This window comes from Leucoraja erinacea, chromosome 28 (genome assembly GCF_028641065.1).
Source record: "Leucoraja erinacea ecotype New England chromosome 28, Leri_hhj_1, whole genome shotgun sequence".
In the NCBI taxonomy this organism is placed as follows: Eukaryota; Metazoa; Chordata; class Chondrichthyes; order Rajiformes; family Rajidae; genus Leucoraja; species Leucoraja erinaceus.
Genome location: NC_073404.1, coordinates 11,378,438 through 11,400,366, shown reverse-complemented (window position 1 = coordinate 11,400,366; position 21,929 = coordinate 11,378,438). Strand labels below are relative to the sequence as shown.

The 21,929-nt window shown below is 41.6% G+C and overlaps 1 protein-coding gene and 1 long non-coding RNA gene across 2 annotated transcripts in view; one reads left to right on the top strand and one right to left on the bottom strand.

Moving 5' to 3' along the window:
- The window catches only part of bcas3 (BCAS3 microtubule associated cell migration factor), a gene marked incomplete at its 5' end in the record, with an annotated part of 612,428 nt that overhangs the window by 446,228 nt on the left and 144,271 nt on the right, over window positions 1-21,929 (top strand). The window lies entirely within an intron of this gene.
- Window positions 8,619-21,517, bottom strand: LOC129710592 (uncharacterized). Its single transcript, XR_008725696.1, has 2 exons — window positions 20,931-21,517; window positions 8,619-9,285 (listed from the first exon to the last, which is right to left on the bottom strand). It is a non-coding gene; the product is annotated as an uncharacterized LOC129710592 (long non-coding RNA).

Sequence of the window (21,929 nt, the reverse complement as noted above, 5' to 3'; positions counted from 1 at the left end):
TCACCACTCTCTGTGTGAAAAAAATTTTTTTTCATCATCTCGGTTTTAAAGGATTTCCCCCTTATCCTTAAGCTGTGACCCCTTGTCCTGGACTTCCCCAACATCGGGAACAATCTTCCTGCATCTAGCCTGTCCAACCCCTTAAGAATTTTGTAAGTTTCTATAAGATCCCCTCTCAATCTCCTAAATTTTAGAGAGTATAAACCAAGTCTTTCTTCATAAGACAGTCCTGACATCCCAGGAATCAGTCTGGTGAACCTTCTCTGCACTCCCTCTATGGCAATAATGTCCTTCCTCAGATTTGGAGACCAAAACTGTACGCAATACTCCAGGTGTGGTCTCACCAAGACCCTGTACAACTGCAGTAGAACCTCCCTGCTCCTATACTCAAATCCTTTTGCTATGAACAACAGACAGCCAACCATGTCAACTCTGGGTGCCCGCTCTACCACCCGCTAAATGGAGCTCAGGGCCTGGCAGACATTGACACAGAGACAACAACCTGGCTGCTCAACACCCGGCTTGAGATCTAACTATTTATTTGGTTTATGTTTCATTTGCTAGAAGAAAAGTAAAACTGAATTTGGCAGTGATAGGCAGAGTTGGCCAATTCTGATACAAAAAGGAAAAAAAGTGAGTAAGCTAAAGTTAGTAAATTCAGAACTAAATCTGGAAGATTACAATGTACCTTTTATCAAAACTAGAGGATGTCACAGATTTAGCAGATTAATAGAACAAGCTTCTAACACCCAATTAAATACCTCTGAAGCGGCATCACTTGTAATTATATCGAACGATCTCATTATTAAAAATGGTGGGCAGCAACTTCCAAGTAATGTTAACTTCTTCTGACTCAAGATGAAACTGAACAACTGATGGAAAAGATCACAATGATAAGAACAAATAATATACGATCAAGCTCATCCTTCAGTCACCGAAGTTATTGCGTTCACCTTCAAAAAAATGTATGTGGTTGGGGAATGATGGCAGAGGATAATTCCAGCGGTTGATGCCTCTGCAAGTAGCACCAACTTGTATCAGATCAATAGCAAAAAAAATAAGTGGAAGGGAGAAATAAGAACTCCAACATTGCCCTTAAATTAGAGAGACCATCAGGATGCAGAAGAATATTTAATCATGTGAAGTACTATTAAGCAGGTTCTGGTCAAATCCAGAATCCTGTTTGCATATCTCAGTTGGCTGTGTGGCAGTAAAGCACACTGCAATAAAATGACAGCCCAGTTATGACATGCATTCAGCTTTTTTTCCAGCAAAATACAAAGACACTCAGAAGATGGATCCTGACCTGAAACATCACCTGTCCATTTCTCTCCACAAATGTTGCTCAAGCCGTTGAGTTCCTCCAGCGCTTTATGTTTTGTTCACGATTCCAGTTTCTTGTGTCTCCAGGTCTTTTTCTATGTCGCTTAAGTAATTTATAAACTCATTCAATCATTGCTGAATCATTTTGAAAATTACGGGTGGAAGTTCAAAATCACAGGGTTTATCCTGTGCTGTTTCCTCTCCATAGTCATAAAGTCAGGTCTTTGGCCTGATCCTGTTGTCCAGCGCGTCACACTTCTCTGCAGTTGAGGCAGCGGCATTTACGATAATTTTGAATAGGCATATGGATATGGAGGGATATGGATTATATGAGTTGCTCTTGGCATTATGTTTGGCACTGACATTGTGGGCCAAAGTGCCTGTTCTCATGCTATCCTGTTCTAAGTTCCATGTCCTATGTAATTAAACTATTGGGGAAAGCAGTTATTGAATATATTTTATGGCGTGCATTGTGGTAACAGAATAATGCAACACAGAAGATGGTACGTGGGACCGAGCAGTTCATTACCTATGTTAAGCTATGGGAACCAAATGTCATACTTCTGCATTTGCTGATGACACAAAATAAAGTGTTATTGTCAGTAGGGGAAGCACCGATTCAGGACGTACCTGGACTTTATCTGGACTTTACCTTGTCTGAACATCTGGATGCCCGCAGCGGCAGCTGCGGAGGGTTGAGGTCCCGACCATGGGGGGAAATGGAGGAGGACTGGCCAAATGTTGTGCCTTCCACCATTGATGAATGCTGTGGTGGATGTTTGTGTTAAATTTTCATTGTGTTTTTGTGTGTTCTTTTTTCATCGTACCGCTGCTGGCAAATTCATTTCACTTGCACTTTATGTGCAAGGGATGAATAAAACTGATATTGATTTATTGATATTGATAGGGAGGAGGTTGTGAAGAGACTTCAAGTGGTTGTAGACAAGGTGACTCAGTGGGCAAAAACCTGTCTGATGTAATATAATGTGGAGGAATATGAAGCTATCCACTTTAATGCACCAAATAGAAGCATGCAATATTTTTTAGATGGTGAAAGGTTGGTTAATGTTAATATTCCAAGAAACCAAGTGTCTTTCAGAGCACTAAAAGTTAACATGGAGACACTCAAACCTGAGATGTACCCAGGTCCAAAACATCGCCTATCCATTCCCTCCACAGATGCTGCCTGACTCGTTGCTTTTCTCCAGCACTTTGTGTTTTTCCCATGGGCCCTTAGTATCTGAGATAAGAGAAAATGTGTTCACTCAGAAAGTAGCAAATCTTTAAATTTCTTATCCTGAATGACTGTGGAGATTCAATCCATCAAAACAGAGATTGATGTATTTATGGAAATTAAGGGAAACAAAGGACATGGGGATAGTGCAGAAAAATGGCATTGAGCCATGATCTTAATGAATTGTGGAACATGCTCAAAGAACCAAATAGCCTGCTCAAGCTCCTATTTATTTTCTCATTGTTTCGAAAGTAATTCCTACTGAGCTGTTTAGTTTAGTTTAGAAATACATCACTGTAACTGGCCCTTCGGCCCACCGAGTCTGCACCGACCAGCGATTGCTGCGAAATGCTGCATTCAAATCTGGGGACAACGCAGCATACAAACTGGCAAGGAGTAACCTATCCCGGGGGATCAGGGAAGCGAAGAGGCTGTATGTGAAAAAACTTAATAGCCACTTCGAAAATGACAAAGACACACGTCGCTTGTGGCAGGGATTTCATACCATCATTGACTACAAGCCCCCCCTGCTGCGGATAGGCCAAAACGACCCCTCTCTACCAGATGAACTGAACGAGTTCTACGCGTGGTTTGAGATTAAAAACAGCACCCAGACACGTGCACTACTGCCATCTCCCAGTGACCAGTCGCTCAGGCTGTCTGCAGCCGGAGTTAAAAAGGCCTTTGCCAGCATCAACCCACGCAAGCTGCAGGGCCAGACAACATTCCTGGATGCGTTTTAAGAGACTGTGCCGAGCAACTGAAAGATGTCTTCACAGACATTTTTAACATCTCACTCAGCCAGGCAGTAGTGCCCAACTGTCTTAAGAGTGCCACCATCGTCCCTGTCCCGAAGAAACCAAACCCAGCCTGCCATAATGACTTTCGACCAGTGGCTCTAACACCCATTGTAATGAAGTGTTTTGAGCGACTGGTTATGCAGCACATCAAAAATAGTCTACCTGCCGACCTAGACCCACTGCAGTTCGCCTACAGAGCCAACCGATCCACAGAGGACGCAGTCTCAACAACACTGAACCTCGTACTGTCACACCTCGATCGGAAAAATACTTATGCCAGGATCCTCTTCATAGACTTCAGCTCTGCGTTTAACACAATCATTCCGCAGCAGCTGGTGGAGAAGTTGGAGCTATTGGGGGTTGATGCTGGCACATGTAACTGGGTCCTGAACTTTCTATCACAACGGCAGCAGACAGTCAGGGTGGGCAGTAGGACATCAAAAACCATAGCCGTGAGCACTGGCTCGCCCCAAGGCTGTGTCCTAAGCCCCCTGTTGTTTAGTCTGCTGACACACGACTGTACTGCTAGACTCAATAACAACTTCATCAACAAGTTCGCTGATGACACAACAGTGGTGGGTCTCATCAGTGACAATGATGAGTCGGCGTACAGGATGGAGGTGGAGCTGCTCACAGGATGGTGCAAATCCCACAACCTCATTCTCAACGTGGGAAAAACTAAGGAGATGGTGGTTGACTTCAGGAGGGCGGGAAAACAACACCATACACCTCTGCACATCGATGGAGCTGATGTGGAAAGGGTCAGCAGCGTGAAGTTCCTAGGACTCCACCTGTCAGATGACCTGACGTCCACAACCAACACCACAGCACTGGTCAAGAGAGCCCAGCAGCGACTACACCCTCTCCGAAGACTACGTAAAGCAGGTCTCCCCACTACACATCTACGAACTTTTTATAGGGGGACAGTCGAGAGCACATTAACCAACGGCATCACTTCCTGGTTCGGGAGCTGCAAGGTGTACGAACGGCACCAACTTGACAGGATTGTGAAGACCGCCAGCAGGATTATTGGTGCTCCACTCCCTTTCCTGCTGGACATATACAGGAAGAGATGTATCAACAGAGCCATCTCCATCATCAAAGACCCCTACCACCCATCGCATCACATATTCTCCATCCTGCCATCTGGGAAGAGGTACAGGAGCATTAGCTGCAAAACCAGCAGGATGCTCCTCAGCTTCTTCCCGCAGGCTATAAGACTGATAAACGGACTTAGCCCCCTGCCAACCACCAACCTTGACACACTGCAGCAGCTGTCGATCGGAACGCCTGTTGATGTTTAGTAGAGGGTAGAGTGTTTAATTTAATTTGTTCATGATATATGTATTTTTATTTCGATTTACTTGTTGTTATTTGCACTGCACACTGAATGGACACTGGTTGAGCAACGTTTTTTTGTTTCCTCTGGGTATGTGAGTACTCAGGAAATAACAATAAAGATATACTGATACTGATACTGATTCCCGCACCTTAACTCTATCCCACTAGTGGATAATAGGATACTAGGGACAATTTACACGTACACCAAGCCAATTAACCTATAAACCTGTACATCGTTGGTCTTTGGAGTGTTGGAGGAAACCGAAGATCTCGGAGAAAACCCACCTGGTCACGGAGAGAACGTACAAACTCTGTACAGACATCACCCGTAGTCGGGATCGAACCCGGGTTCCCGGCACTGCAAGCGCTGTAAGGCAGCAACTACCACTGCACCACCGTGCCACCCGTTATTGCCTGAATCTTGTGAAGACCATAATCTCTTTCTACGTGGAGAAGTTAGATGGACTGAGCAGGCGTCCTCATCCGCTACTCCCCTGTGGTCGGGCCCTTTTATTACTTTGGCGCAGTTTTATCCTATGTTCCTACACTTCCTTTCTCTGCCATGCATCTTTCTCATCTCGTTTACAGCTTTTCCATCTTATTATGCTGATAAAATCTTAATTATATCAGTTCTCATAGACTCATAAATATCATAATTATCCTCAAAGGGTTAACCCTTGCTGGATATTGTACATTCTGTGGGACGTTTGGGAGGTGCATTTCAGGCCTAGAAGCTGATTAGAAAACATACAAGTTGTGGTTGAAAGATCAAGGAGGAAGCTTGATGAATGTCATAGCAAAGGTTGGCAGCATGAGAGGGGAGTGCCTCACATCCCTGTCTCTGACTCACTGATCAAGGTCACTTTCAGTTCATTAACTTTTTGGTAAGTCTCGCGCGCAGTGCAATCTGAGTTCAATTTTCAGGTCTATCAGTGCAATCTGGTCACATTCCCACAAACTTTTACTGCTTTGCTATCTTTGAACATTTCATGCATTAATATTGTACCGTTTAACCCTTTCATTGGCTGATGTTAGTCATCGCATTTTTTTTTGTGATGAATTACGTACTGTAAATCAGGCCAGATTTTCTAATATCAATGCACTGATTGCCTCTTCTTCCTCACAAAGGCCAGGAGAAATGAGTTTCAGGCCACGGGATTGACTGATGGTCATACTTAAAGCTGAACAAAGGCTGAATTTTGCCAAACTCATTTGAGGAAGGAGAGAGATATGTCAGCTCAATGCAGAACAAATTCATCTGCTAAAGCTGACCAGGGGAGGGTGAAGGCTGATTCTGCAGAGTTGCCACAGTTTGAACCAAACAAGATAATTGTGTGCTCCAGGAATCAATGTAATGTAAAACCCAGTTGCTAACTGTAATGTGCATTTGTGCATGAGTGGTGCATTGAAGGATACTTGACCTGGCTCCCCCAGGGTGTGGGGCATGTGCAGTGATGCCAGACATGGTGTCACTTCTGCAACATTCTGTTATACATTCAAGACCATGATTGGCATGGAACGGTCACAGCAAAGTAGACCTTGACCGGTGAGTTTGTGTGCATATGCAATAGGATATTGAGGGATCATTACTGTGTCCCCAAACACTTCTACCTCCGATCCTCTCGATATTCTTGCAATTATTTGTCTTGCAGATGTGAAGAGCTCACAGTTGCGATGTTATCACACTTTCCCATTCACTCCCTACACATTAGGTGCAATTTATAGAGGCCAATTAAACTACAAACCCACACATCTTTGGGATGTGGGTGGAAACCAGAGCACCCGGAGGAAACCCATTGGGTCATAGGGAGAACATTCAAACTCCACACAGAAAGCATCCAGCGTCAGGATCAAACCCAGGTCTGTGGCACTGTGAAGCAGCAGCTCTATTAGCTGCACCACTATGCCTTAAAGGTTCAGTCCTTTATTTTAAAAATGGAGGCAACAGCTTGAACACTAGCTTCTCATGTACTTAATTTTTAAATTACAGCATTTGCAATTTCGGTGTCATATTTGTTGAAAAAAAGTGGATCTTATTCAATTAGAATTGTAACCATGTGAATAAATAGATCTCAGTTATTAGCAAACAAAAGCAGCATCTTGATGTAAATGTACAGAAGTTCAGCACTAATATCTGTGAGCATTGGTGTCAGTCGTTGCCCAAAGTAAACGGTTAACTGTGTCCGGCTTTGGAAAGTTGTGTTCAATTGTAAGTCAGTCTCCCAAGCCTCTCTGAGACGGATTAACAAACTGGGAGCCTGATATCCCCAGTGGATTTTCCCAAAGAGTGAATACATGTTCCTATTTTTAATTATTACACTGCGACAGAGATCTGAGATGCTCTTCCTGGGAATGGAACATTTTCCTCTTAGGCATCAGACACTCAGGTCAGGTGTGACGCAGGAAAGTTTCTCCACTCTAGCTAACAATATTAATCAATCCGAGCCTGAGAACCTCACGTCCTGATTCAACCCATGTGACAATTGACCCTTTCCCACACCAGCCAACTAGTAGCCTTGAATGAGGTTGTTAGATAGTGCCAAATTTGGGGCAGTTTTATGTTATGATCCTCGTCCCCTGGGAGGTGAGCAACTCTGGTCCAATGTTGTTAAACTAGTTCACTATGGTTCCAGCAAATATTTTTTTATAATGGACTTCTATTTATATAACACCTTGCAGGTTGTTGCAAAGTGTTTTACAACCAGTGAGGTATCATCGCTTAAATGGGACACTCCCACAGACAGCAACGTGATGATAATCTGCTTGTGTGATGTGAATAGTGGCAGAATAATGCTTATAAAAATATGCTTAGGCATCTTTCACATTCAATATTCGAATCCAATCGTGGATGGACTCAGGAGTCAGAATGTAACCAACTGTGGCACGGTAAGTAGATTTTCAGCAGCTAGAATACATTTTGGGGTCTTTTTTCAAAACCTATCTTATGGGTTGAGTCGTTGTGTCTTCCAACGACTATTTATAATGGAAAAGCAAGGAACCGCAGATGCTGGTTTACATAAAAGGACACAAAGTGCTGGCGGAACAAGCAGCATCTCTGAGGGACTCTTCTTCAGTGAAGTCTAAAGAAGGGTCCAGACCCAAAACGTCACCTATCCATGTTCTCTAAAGATGCTGCTTGACTTGCTAATTACTCCATTCAATTTATTTCCTTTACTATTTATAATTGCTTGCTTCCAGGTCCCTGTGCCCACTTGTATCATCTTATTTATAACATTGGGAATAAAATGCAACATAAGGGAAAATAAAAGCTCACTTATCTTGGAAAAAAGGTTACTTATTGTTCTCCTCTACAAGATCATAGCCTCGTGCGAATAATGTATGCTCCATATCATATTATATATCTGAATCTAAAGCCAAACTGTGGGAATTCTCTCAGAATTGGGCGCATTAGTTCAAACAATCTCTGCAAAGCAATTGATCTCAGATATTCCAGTGGTAGATTGAAGAGGTTAGTTGGCAGAGCCAATAAAATAAAATAAAATGCTTCAATGCTTTAAGGCTATATTCATTGAGTTGATTTCAGCCAGGACAACAGGCAGTGTTTTGCAATTGGCCTTGAACACAACATTTTAGGAAGAAGTGATATCGACTCGAGTTCTGACACTCTTCAATTCTCAATTGACCTTGTACACATGACGTGATGATCAGTCAAGGATGGAAACTGTGGCACTGGGATGGCATAACAATAAGAAGACTCAATATGTCAGTGCTTTCTTGAACTACTCAAATGAGAAACCAAAGTTCAAACCTCTTAACGATGCATAATATGTGCCAACACATCAGATAGGGAAATAATTTGAATTGTTAATAAAGGTTAGGACTGGAGAAGTATGCTATTGCTGCAGAATTGTGGTGAATGTGTTATGAATTAAGGAGTGGGGGAATGCATAATGGTGGTAAGGTTTGATTAGGTTACGTTTATTATTGTCACGTGTTCCAAGGTACAGTGAAAATCTTTGTTTTGTATGCCAACCAATCAAGCCAGATAATATTATACATAAATTCAATCAAACCAAACTCACATACAATAGGTAGAGTGAGATAGAGAGTTCCAGAGACAAAGTGCAGCGTCCATGACAAGGTAGAGGGGAATCGGACTGTGCCCTAGCTTATGGAAGGACCATTCCAAAGCCGGATAACACAGGGGAAGAAACTGTTCCTGAGTCTGGTGATGTATGCTTTCAAAGTTCTGCATCTTACCTGACAGGAGCGAGAAGAAGGGGTGGAAAATGTCTTTGATTATGTTGACTGCTTTCCCGAGTCAGTGTGAAGTCTTGGAGACAATGGTGGGGAGTCTGGTCTGTGAGATGGACTTTGCTACATCCACAACTCTGCAATTTCTTGCAGAGCTGTCCCCAAATCAAACTGCGATGCAACCCAGCAGTATGCTTTCTGTGATGCTTCTGTAGAAGTTAGGAAGAGACAGGAAGGAGCAGTTCTTTATGATGAGCTGCAATGGGGATGGGGTGATGAGAGGTTGTTTCAGTGTTGGCCGCTTTTGCTTGTTATTCCTATGCCATACTTCCTACTTCACCAGTTCAGGACTGAATTGTAAACTTGCCATTCCTACAGGGAGGAAAGTGAAAACACAAACATTAGGCATTTTGTGTCTATCTTCTGCTAAATATATGGCCAGTGTACAAACCCATTTGTACATTTGAGACTATAATCAGGGGAGTAAAAGAAGAGCTTCAAGGATAAACTCAAAATCTCCTTGAAAAATGTAGCATCACTTTGACCCATGGAAATCCAATACCCATTAGCACTCAGAGAAGAAGGAACATTCAAGGTGACACTGAAACCTAAAATCATGAATCAAGAGCACATGGAAACTCGTGTAAACAGCAGAAACACGTTGCAAAATAATCCCCAACCCCTGCCCCAGAAAGCACCTGTTGTGATGTGAAGTTCATTGACAGAAAGGATCGAGGAACCTGATTCGGTAATTATTTTCAAAATGTTTAAAAGGGAAGATTTTACAGAACCAGGTAATGTGGGCATAGGAGTGATACTGAATGGAAGGCTCATTTCAAAGAGCTGGCACATGTGGAACTAGCATCTTGCTAAGCCCCATCGTTCTATGATTCCCAGCCCAGAAATCCCCTACATTATTAAGCTGTAGATGTACATGGCATATGCCATCTACATTTAAACAATATTATTTCCACACAAACCACAACACAACATATTTTTAATAATAATTTGTTTATTGAGCTGGATTATAAGAAATAAAATCTGAATTTGGTCAGAAGCTTTGAAGAATCAGCCTGTTTGAAATTCTGAGTAAGACCCCACACACTGGCTAAAAACAAAACGACTTGACCACATGCTGATGGATTAAAAAGGTATGAGCCTGGATAAATAATCTATAGTCACGGAGGACACTGATCTGCATAGAATTTAATGGTTCAGCTGATCTTGGATGCAGTCATTGCTCATTGACCACTGAAGGTTACAGATGGAGAAATTCAAAGAATATCAATAATGTGCACTTGAACTAGGTATGGCTTGGAAAGCAGCTTCTGAACAAGTCAACAATGGAAGGGTCTTAGATGCCAAACTTAATGTGGGGTAGTATGACCCAACTTGAAACTTCTCATATTTCACCCAGCAAACGCTCTTCGTCTATCTTCAGAATGTTGCTCCAGTACCTGTGGATGAATATTTTCCAGTATGTTTTCAGGGTGGGCCATTCATGTGCTGCACACGTGTGTTACATAAACGCTGGATCTGACTGTGCTTATGTAGTCTTTTGAAATCATACACATTAAAGACATGATGCCATCCCTGTCTGAATATTGAGTCCCTACCTACAGAGGCAATGGGCCACTTCTGACAAAAGACTCAAAACGAGGACATAGTGAGTGGGGAAGTGCCTAGTAATGTACAGTACTGGGGTCATCCTATTTAAGAAAGGTTGTTGATGCTTTTGGAAGCAGTTGACTGAGTAAAGAATGAAATGGCTACGTGTTTACCAGCTGGATTTTATAAGATGAGAGTGAACTTGGGTGAAATGTATAATCGTGAGAGGTTGTAACAGAATGGATATGGAAAGGATGTTTCCTCTTGATGGAAAATCTAAAATAAGGGATTGTCCATTTAAGATAGAGATGAGACAGTTTTATTCCTCTGAGAAAATTGGATCACACCTTGATTAACATTTTTTATCTGAAGAAAAAGTATATGGCATTTAACAGACAAGTGCTGTCATTGACAATGTTAAGACTGGAACCACAGTTGTATGGGAGATGAGGATGACGTCTGTGACCCCCCCCCCATGGGACTAAGCATAGGTGCTTCCATTTGTGTAACATTGTGGGTCATAAAATACTACAATAGATCTTCAGGTGTCATAAAGTGGAAACTAATTATCTTGGTGGCAAATTTGATTCCAAATCAATTGTGCTCTGGTTTACATTTTGACCTTGTTGTAGATGCATGTCCCTCTATGTCACTTCTTATTCTCTAGTTCCTATTTCCAATAACAATTGACAGATTCTTTCTCCGTGAGTCTCAATTGACAACACGACACACTCACTATTGTTGTAATAATCCAGAGGGCTGGATCAATGACCCTGTGAATGTAGCAACGTATTTAATTTTACAAAAGAAAAGTTAAACCTACATTTAAATCAAGAGTGTTTAATTGTCATATTTACTGTCTACAGAACAATGAAATTCTTACTTGCAGCAGCATAACAGGCCTGTAAACACAATACGTAGAGATAATATATCATAAATAACAATTCAATAAATTAATAACCCCAATTCTAGAGCAAAAAAACCCAAAAGCCCTCAGTCCAATGAAAGACAGTCCATGAGATTAGTATTGTTGTGTAGCGCTCAAGAGCATGATGATAGTTTTGGATGGTTTTCAGTCGCCTATACCTTCTTCTTGATGCACATGTTACCTTATTTGAGTTTTTATGCCCCTTTAATGTTTTAAGCAAGGATTCACAGACAAAGGGTCCCAAAAGAAGTTTGCCACAGTTGGAATGAATGCGTTTGTTGCCATAAAATGAAATTTTAATAATGACTGGATGTCTGGTTTCTTTAATGTGCAAGCAGCTCGATCTTCACGAAGAAGCATGTTGGCACATTCTAACAATAAATAGATTTGGAGATTACAGTAATGAAAAACCTAGGCACCAAATAGGTGCAACAGATTGCACAAGGTCCAGTTCGATTTGCAAGCCGTTTAAAGCACTTCTTCCACAACTCTCAGCCCAATTATTGAAAGAAAATCACAATAGGGACATATGATGGAGAAAGACCTTCATAGAGGCAGCCATGTACCAGAGGAGTTCCTTCTATTTGACATTTTGTCGATAAACCTGGTATGGAAAAGTTGTAAACAAACAATTGTAGAAATCCTTAAGCAAGTGTGTGACAATGTCCTACATCAGAAGGCGACGTAACTGAAGCGTTGTATTTTCAAATTATAGTTTTTGTCCCAGATAGTGGTGGCATAAATCACAAACTCCTTACAGGATCAACTTTAAATTAGATGTTTTCCCTATTATATTCTTCTTCCCTTCTGTTACCTCTCTCACTAACCTGCTGTGGCACAAATCTCCAGGTTTTAATCACATTCCCATGTGGTCTCACTTTTATGTTTACAAGTCCCCTCCTGTTAACATCTCTGAATTTGAACCCAGGAGTCTGAAAGCATTTGCAAGCTGCACATACATGAACTCCCCTGGAATGTGCCGAAATGGCAACTAATGTTGATGAATGTGACACAATAATTTGATAAATATATTATAAACCCATGTGAGAATCCTTGATAATAATGGAGACACAGTGCATAAAATCAAGAGAAGGCACAAAGTGCTGGAGTAACTTATCAGGTCAAGCAGCATGGACAGGTGACGTTTCAGGTCAGGCTCCTTCTTCAGACTGAAGTGGATGATGGGAAACAGAAGGTAGTGGTGGAGGGATGTTATTCTGACTGGAGGTCTACGGCTGGTGGTGTTCCGCAGATTTGGTGCAGGTACCTAGTTTGTTTTTGAAATATGTACAAAATGATTTGGATAAAAGTGTAGGTGGACTGATTACTAAGTTTGCAGACAATGCAAAAATTGGCAAAGTTATGGATTGTGAGGAATGTTTCAAAGGATTCAACAGGATGTAGACCCATTGGAAATATGGGCAGAGAACTAGATGGGCTTTAATCCATACAAGTGGGTGGTATTGCACTTTGGGAGGTCAAATCTAAGAATAAAGGTTTATACAATCAACAGGATACTTAAGAGCAGTGATGTGTAGAGAAGTCTTGGGGTACAAGTCCATAACTCACGAAAAGTGAAAAACACAAGTGGTTAGGATAAAATAGCATGTTTGTCTTTATCGGTCAGGACATTGAGAATAAAGTTGGGAAGTTATATTGTAGCTATATAAAACCTCGGTTTGACCACATTTTGAATTTGTATGCTGTTCTGGTTGCCACATTACAGAAGGATGTGTAGGCTTTGGAGAGGGTACTGAAGAGGTTCACTATGATGTTACCTGGATTAACTACGGGGAAAAGTTGAACATACTTTAATTCTTTTCTCTGGAGCTTTGGAGGCTGAGGGGCAACCTCAGTTTAAAAATGATGAGAAATCGATAGGGCATATGGTGAGAGTCTTTTTCCAAGGTGGAAATGTCAAATTAGTATTTGAGGGCCTTGATTTAAGGTGTGAGGAGAGAACATTTAAAGGAGAAGAGGAATGACTTCAGAATTAAGGGACAGAAGTTTAGGGGTAATATGAGGGGGAACTTTTTTATCAGAGAGTGGTGGCGGTGTGGAATGAGCTCCCAGTGGAAGTGGTGGATGCAGGTTCATTGGTATCATTTAAAAATAAATTGGATAGGCATATGGATGAGAAGGGAATGGAGGGTTATGGTATGAGTGCCGGCAGGTGGGACTAAGGGGAAAAAAAAAATTTGTTCGGCACGGACTTGTAGGGCCGAGATGGCCTGTTTCCGTGCTGTAATTGTTATATGTTATATGTTATATGAGAATTGTGAGGCTGGGCTTTTTTATACAATGGAGGGAATGGTGGATGCAGATACTATAAAAATAACATTTAAGAGTCTTTTAGACAGGGATGTGAATGGGTGGGAACAGAGGGATATGAACCATGTACAGGCAGATGAGATTAGTTTAAATTGACATCATGTTCAACGCAGACATTGTGGGCTGAAGGGTCTGTTCTGTGTTCTACATTCTTTATAAATCATTGTTCGTAACTGTGCCGCATTCAGGGCACCCCCTATAAAGAAGGATGTCAAAGCTTTGGTGTAGCTGCAGCCGAGCTTTACCAGGTTCCTGGCAGAAAAAAAATGCTTTTATATCACACTTTGTTACAATGTCAAACACCTCAAGGTGTTTCCACCTTTGAGTTTGACTATGTGTTTGAATTTGGAAAGAGCTGCTTTTGATAAATATAGTAGTGGTTCTCCACCTTCAATGACCGACAGCCAAAGGGACGAACGTGAATTATTGTCGGCGTTTTATGTTAGGCAAGACCGTGGCTTGTCTTTCTGTTCTTCAACTCGTACCAAAACTCACGAATATTCACCAGAAAAAATAAGTAGGATGTGGCCTAAGCTTCACATCACATCAGAGGACAAGTGCTACTTGCATTCCTTTGGAACGGTGCATAATATCAGCTCAAGTTCTGGTGTTGAGTCCTAACAGACCCATCGAGATATAAGTCTTCATACAATGGATTCTTACCTAATAACGATCGTGCAGTAAGCAGCATTAAAACAAGAATGGGCCATTTAACCATCACACACACTCCTTGCATGAATTATTAATACTGTTAATCAAGTAAATGGCTAAGTTTACCAGAGGATAAAATGGCTGGTAGGTTTTTGAAAAACAGATGCTCCTGGAGTGTTATAGTTCAGTAGTTCCTGAACTGTACGCTTCAAAGCGAATCGCAATGTGTTATGCTCATTGTATAAATGCATTTTTCAGCATCGTATTATTTTTATCCTCAGAATCTGTGACGGAAGACTTGCATTGCACATATTGCTTTCTGCCAAACTCTCCCTCTTTAATTAAGGTTTTGCAATTTTTTTCAGTTTCTCCTTTGAACTGAGTCCTACTTTCTCATTAAAAACAAGCAGAGGAATGTGTATGCTCAAATATATTTTGAATGCACCTGCAGCCATTCTTAAAAGTCTACATAAAAATGGCAACCCTCCCATAAGTGCATCAGAATCCAATAGTATTTCAGTATGCAACTGAATTAATGACCAAAATATGTCGCACTGATAGCATCTGATGAATTGTCTTCACTCAAACTGTTTCCTGTAACTAGCAAAACCAGCATTTATTGCCCATACCTAATTGCCTTTGAAAATTAGCTTCAGATATATGGGGAATTCCAGGTTTTTGACCTAACAGCAATGAAGAATTGGTGATATATTTCCAAGTCAGGAGTGGTGATATTATCACGTGCCTGTTGCCTTTGTCCTTCTTAATTGTGGAGCTTGTTAAGTCTGCGTGATGCTTTTGAACAAGGCTTGCCTCATTGCAGATGGTGCTCACTGCAGCATGCTGCACTGGTGGTGAAGGCAGTAAATGTTTAGTGGTGGATGGGGTTCCAAGTCAGTAAGGCTATTTTGTCCTGGAATGCATTGTTGGAAGAAACTGATGTTGGTTTAAACCGAAGATAGACACAAAAAGCTGGAGTAACTCAGCAGGGCAAGCAGCATCTCTGAAGAGAAGGAATGGGTGACGTTTCAGGTCTCGACCCGAAAAGTCACCCATTCTTTCTCTCCAGAGATGCTGCCTGAGATGCTGAGTTATTCCAGCTTTTTTGTGTCTATCTAATACATTGTGGCTTATTCATCCAGGCCAAATGGGAGAACTGCAACATATCCCTGACATGTGATTGTACTTGATGATAATGGAAAGGCTTTAGAGTCAGTCACATCATGATCCCAAGCCACTTGACATGTAGTGAAGATTGTATTTTGAGATGTAGTGATGGTGTTACATGCCAAGCCAGGGGCCTGAACCCAGGAGTGAATATACCCACTTCTGACCATATGATGGAGTGAAGGTCAATGTCCAAACAGCTACATCCAGGGCCCTGCCCTCCATATCTCTAGGATCAATACCCTGTGGCTCAGTTATTCGGTCTCTAACAATCACAACCATCAAATTATAGGTATGATTCCAGCTCTTGTTTTTCCCCTGGTTCAATTTTACTCGGACTTCTTGAGTGACATGCAGTCAAATATTGCCTTGTTTTCATTCACGATCACTTTGCCTTCACCTTTGGAATTCATCTTTTATGAATATTTTTGGACCAAAGCTGAAAGGGGGTTTGGTTTTCCTCACCAAACTAAAAATGAATAGGGAACAACCTATTCACTGGTCAGTGAGAGGCTCCACGAACTCCACTGATGACATCTCCCATCACTGTAAGTGGTTGTGAGTAGACTGATGGGTTGGTAAATGAACAGATTGAATTTGTCCTGCTTTTAGCAGGTTGCATATATGTGAGTAATTTTTCACAATGTTGGTAGAAGCTATAGTATCATGCTCTACAGAAAAACCCTGAATTGAGCCAATAAGTTATGGGACACGAGACTTCAAGTGCAGTCTCTGCTGCAGCCAGTGTCTTTCACCATTTATTGACCTCCTGAGGTCCTATCATCACAATAGCTGTCATTGGAGTGACCTCAGGAGGAGACTAAGATAATCCATTAATTCAAAACTTCCGGCCGAAGATGTTTGCAAATACTTTACTCATGTTATCGGCTTTGCTGTAACTATGGATTGAAATGTCCGTAGAGCTTAGTATGTAATTAGGTATTTAAATGTCTACTACCATTCACAATTGGATTGGGTGCACACCAGCAGGGAACTGCCCACTGCACCACCTCTGCACCCATATCATTATTAAGCACTCTTCCAAAAGCATAGATGTTTCATGCGCTGCTCCAAAAGTGATCAGATTTCAGTTTGTGATCGATCCTAGCAACTGAACGCTGCAGGACAGCAGAGCTAAATCTGATCTGTTGATAGTTTAATCACTAACTCAGACCATAAAACCACTCCCTTACACCTGTATAATCCTATGCAACCATCTCTGGTGGGACAGACGACACCTGTGGATAGCAATAAAGAAGTGAGGTACTTCTGTGAACATTATGTTTCTGAAAGTAATGTGTATGTCATTATTAGTTATATGTCTCACCTGGCAGATATCTTCTCAAGTCAACCATATTGGTGGGGATTGGGAATCACACAAGAACCAACCAGGGTAAAGATAGCAGACACCCGTACCTAAAGGATATTGGGAAGTCCATTGGGTTTTGGCAGCATTACATTGCTCAAATGATTGAAGCCAGATCCTTGCCCCTGGCTAATATTAGGACTTGCTTTTTTCCCCCCAAATATATTTAATTAACTGTACAGTATTGTATTCCCTGATTGGTACTACGGGATTTGTGCCTCTCAACCTTAAGTCCATTCCTCTGTGTTATTAAATCCAGCAACATAGCTTTTAAGTGGTTGACTAAACACCATCTAGGTGTGATTGAGGAAAAGTATTTTTTCTCACACAACGAATGATAATAATCTAGAGTTACTGTCCAAGTATGGAGTGAATGTGGATGTGGATTCTCTTGTGAGTTTCAAAAGGAAATTGAACAAATATTTAGAAGTCAAACATTTGCTGGGATATGCATGAGCGAGCGCACTTACTCCCAATGATCTGGGAAACTGAATGTAGAGAGTGGTCTCCTTCTGTGCTGTAACAATTCCATGAACATTATGCTTTCATATCCAATGATATCCATCCTGAGTTCTTTTCTAACTCATCGAGGTCAATTATAGTGTTCCCATAGTGTTTCCTGGCTGAAACTGGCTAAAACCATGCATATTAATTCAGCGGTTTTGTTTACCTGCTTCCTCAGAATTTAAGATTTGTATTTTCACCAAAATTTATTTATTTATTTATTAATTATGAAACTTTGCCTGTAAACAGTGGAACTCTGACCCAAAGCATTGGATTGAATTGTCTTGAAATATACAGCATGGAGAAGGCCATTTGGCCGACCAAGACCACACTGACCATGGATCACTCATTCACGCCATGGGTCACTACATTATCCCACTTTAGCATTCACTCCCTTGGGGCAAACTACAGAGGCCAATTAACCTATACAAACTCACGTGGCTTTCGGGATGTGGGTTGAAATCCATGTGGTCACAGGGAGAACATGCAAACTCCACACAGACAGCACCCAAGATCTGGATTGAACCCGGGTCTCTGGCACCATGAGACAACAACTCTACCAGCTACACCCTGTGCCTTCTCTGAGGGAGTATTTTCAGCAAATGGACCAACGACATTCAGGAGGATTCACTACTACCACAAGTACGAATAGGGATGGGCAATAAGATGACAGAAAATAATGCGAGAAGTCACGAATGAGCAATTATGCTCTAGAGAATTTTAGGTAACAAAAGTTTCAGACTGTTGAAGAAAGCCCTTAATTTTCAGCGAAGAGGAGAAACCATCGAATTTCCTTTATGATTTGGAGACTCAGTCCGCCTAAACCTACCTGATCTACCGGTTGCTCAACACTAACTCTTCCTCCCATTCCCACACTGACCTTTCTGTCCTGGTCGTCCTCAATTGTCAGAGTGAGGCCCAGCCCAATTTGGAGGAACAGCACCTCATATTTCTCTTGGGCAGCTTACACCCCAGCGGTATGAACATTGACATCTCTAACTTCAAGTAGCCCTTGCTTTCCCTCTCTCACTCCATCTCCTCCCCCTTCCCAGTTTTCCGACGAGTCTCACTGTCTCCAGCTACATTTTATCTCTCTACCGCCCACTCCCCTGACGTCAGTCAGAAGAAGGGTCTCGACCCGAAATGACACCCATTCTTTCTCTACAGAGATACTGCTTGTCCCGCTGAGTTACTCCAACATTCTGTGTCTACTCTTGAATGGTTTGTCAGTTTAACATTAAAAATAACAAATATCTTGCCAGTCTGCGCAAGCAGCATATCATCCTTTTACCCCAATTATCCTCTGATCTTTGCAAAGCTCTATGCTCTCCCATACACCAAGCTCTTAACATTTCTGTTTAAAAGAAATGTTCAGTGATTACTGCAAATCAATTGAAATGCAGTTAGGCAATGATCTGATGCTGTGTGCAGGCGGGTTATTTACCACACAATGAAATCAATTAGAGCCTCTCCATCAGAGCCAGGAGACAGATTTCCAACCGTCCAATCACTTTTCACACATCACCCCATTAGCTTGGTTAACGTTTTGAGATGAATTATGATGAATGAGGCCCTTTTTATGAACATTCAGGAAGGTCACAACCCCACAACAGTCTCCAGACACTGCTGCAGTTTAGCTAGCATTCCCTGCAAGGCTGAGACCGGCTTCCCTTTCCCTCCTGTGAAACGCCTGGATTTTTTGGAGTCGTGCATCCGTTTTGCTCCAGCCGAATGGTTCAAGATAAGCTCAGGAAGTTCCGTAATGCATGCTTGGAGAATTGCATATGCTGCTTAGCTTCTTTATGTATAGAATGCCAGATATTATTGATTATGTGAGACAGGAAGACTGTGGAGCAATAACTCCAGGGAAATCTCGGTCATTTCAGGCCTAGAGCAAAATCACTAAACTAATGGTCTGTTCGCATGCTCCTTAATACCATGCACTGATGCAACAAAGATTCAAATATAATGGGACACTGTTAGATTTCATTAGCATAAGGTGCAAAGAAACCTAGAGTCTAAAATTACGGGGAATGTTAAAATTACGGAGGATGTGAATGTTAACATACTAACTCTGAACAAGTTGGTGTGAGATTCTTTTGAACACTTTTAAAACAAAGATGCTGTTTATTCCAGTTTGTTGCCTCCATTAAAATATCCTGCAAGGAATTTTGGAAGAACATGCGAAGCTTTCATTCACTAATATTCACAACGTCATTTTAAGGCTGCTAACCCTTAGCTTCGATCCCCTGCCCTCAGCAAGCATTTAATAGCCCCTTTAACAAGGTAAGAAAAACGTCCCAATCCATCATTGCCTCGGGCATTCCATCAGGATTGAGGATATCTTGCTTCCATTCTGACTTTGTGGGTTCTGTGGTGACTGACGAGACAAAGTGGAATTCTGTCGATGCTTCCCATGCACGCACACACTGGATAAATTCCGATCTTCGGGAATGCTGAGGATGTATTCCTGATCTTCCAATCTACCTCATGGTGGCCGTTGCATTTTTAACTGCACTTTTTCCAACACTATATTCAACACTATATTCTGCACTCTCTGCCTTCAAAGCCCAAAATCTATTGCCAGTCTTGATATTCCAAATGGAGCATTGCAAAGAAGGGAATGTGGAGGAGAGGAAGGATGTTGATGTCATGTCCTTCTGCGATCTTGAATGGGCTACATCAGGAACAACTGTTTTTTACAATAATTGTTCAATGTCACAGTGAACGATTTATTCTTTATAGACTTTTCTGTTTGTAAAAAGCAGCATCGTATTCTTGGAAGAGTAAAACTCTCCCAGCTTTTCCCAAATGCCTGCTTTAGCCCAATGCTCAAGTCATGGCCACTACTGTACTCCTGACGTATTTGTATACAATGTCCCATGACAATCATTCTGGGCTGTCAAAATGCCATTGCCATTGAAAATGGACCATCTCGTACCAGCCCTCAAAAGACTTGATCAATACTCATTACACATAGGTGCCCATCTTGAAAGAAATTCCAGTCAGCTCCTTTCATCTTCAGTGACACCGTCATTATTGGGGATTCCACCTTCAACGGACTTAAAGTCAAACTGAATCAGCCCGAAATGTTGCCTATTTCCTTCGCTCCATAGATGCTGCTGCACCCACTGAGTTTCTCCAGCACTTTTGTCTACCTTCGATTTTCCAGCATCTGCAGTTCCTTCTTAAACAGTATGAGGTAACATTGGCCAGTAGTCAGGATGAATGCAACTCAATTTCAGTGGCACTGTGACAGAGCAGCTTGCATCCTTGAGGTGTCCCTGTCACATCACAATCCTGCCACGAATCACCAAACCTGTCCTTCAGTCGTCAAATGCAGTGGCTGCTGCTGAAAACTGGAGTCGTTTAGACTATAATATCTCATAACTGACAGAATTGTGCAGTCACTTATGTTTGTACACTCAAGCTCACATCTATTTACTTACAATTTTTACTCACCCACATCATCCAACATAAAATGTTGACTCTCCTTTGATTTCTTCTCTGTGTATTATTAGCTCAACAGGCAATTGCATTTACACTCTTGTTTGATCGTCCTTGCAGAAAATCGCTGACTCTCATTCAGTGGCTGTTTGCAGCAACAACCAGTAACACTGCTGTCCAGAGCAGTGTGTGGGTCCTGGGTCTCAGCAGGAGCTCGTGTTACATGTGGCTTTCTTCAGAATCCAAAAATCCTTAAATCATGAAATGAACAATGTTTGGTTAAAGACGCTGTGATGAGCGTGCTGTAGCACCATTAGGAATTCAGCTTGTGATGGATTTCTTTGGTCGCGGTGGAAGTGTTCAGCCATGAATACTGCAGCTGAATTTGGGTGCCTTGTTCTTAAACAGTCAATATCGTTGAACTGATTAATATTGCTTTCCATTATATTTCTTGCGCTGTCTAAGATAAAATGGCCTCATACATCATAACATAAACATCCAGGGAACTTCCTCAGCATGAGACAACCCAATAGGCTTTCATTCATTTTTTAAACATCCTTCATAGTGCTATTGTGGGATTTTATTTCTGCCATTTGTCGCGCTCATTCTTATTCCAAAAACAATATCTTTCTGCAATACAGTTCTATGAGCCATTTTGAGGAGCGAGTCACATTATCAACTGTGGAGACATGCAAAATTGAACCTGATCCACAATACAAATTTGTTGATGATGATTCTGATTTCTCTCGTGTCGAAACAAACAAGCCTATGGAACTTTTTTGAGGACTTCTGTTTTACCCTATTTAACAGCAATAACATTTGCATTTCTTTCAACTCATTAAGGTAAAATATCACAAGCCATTCATTTGTCAAGCAAAATTTAAAGGGCAGTCTCACAAAGTAAGGAATAAAAAAGTAAGGAGCGTCTTGAAAGAAGAAAATTAGGAAGGAATTCCAGATATCTGAAAGCATGGCTCCCAGTGAATGAGTGCTTAGGATCAGGGATGTGAACTG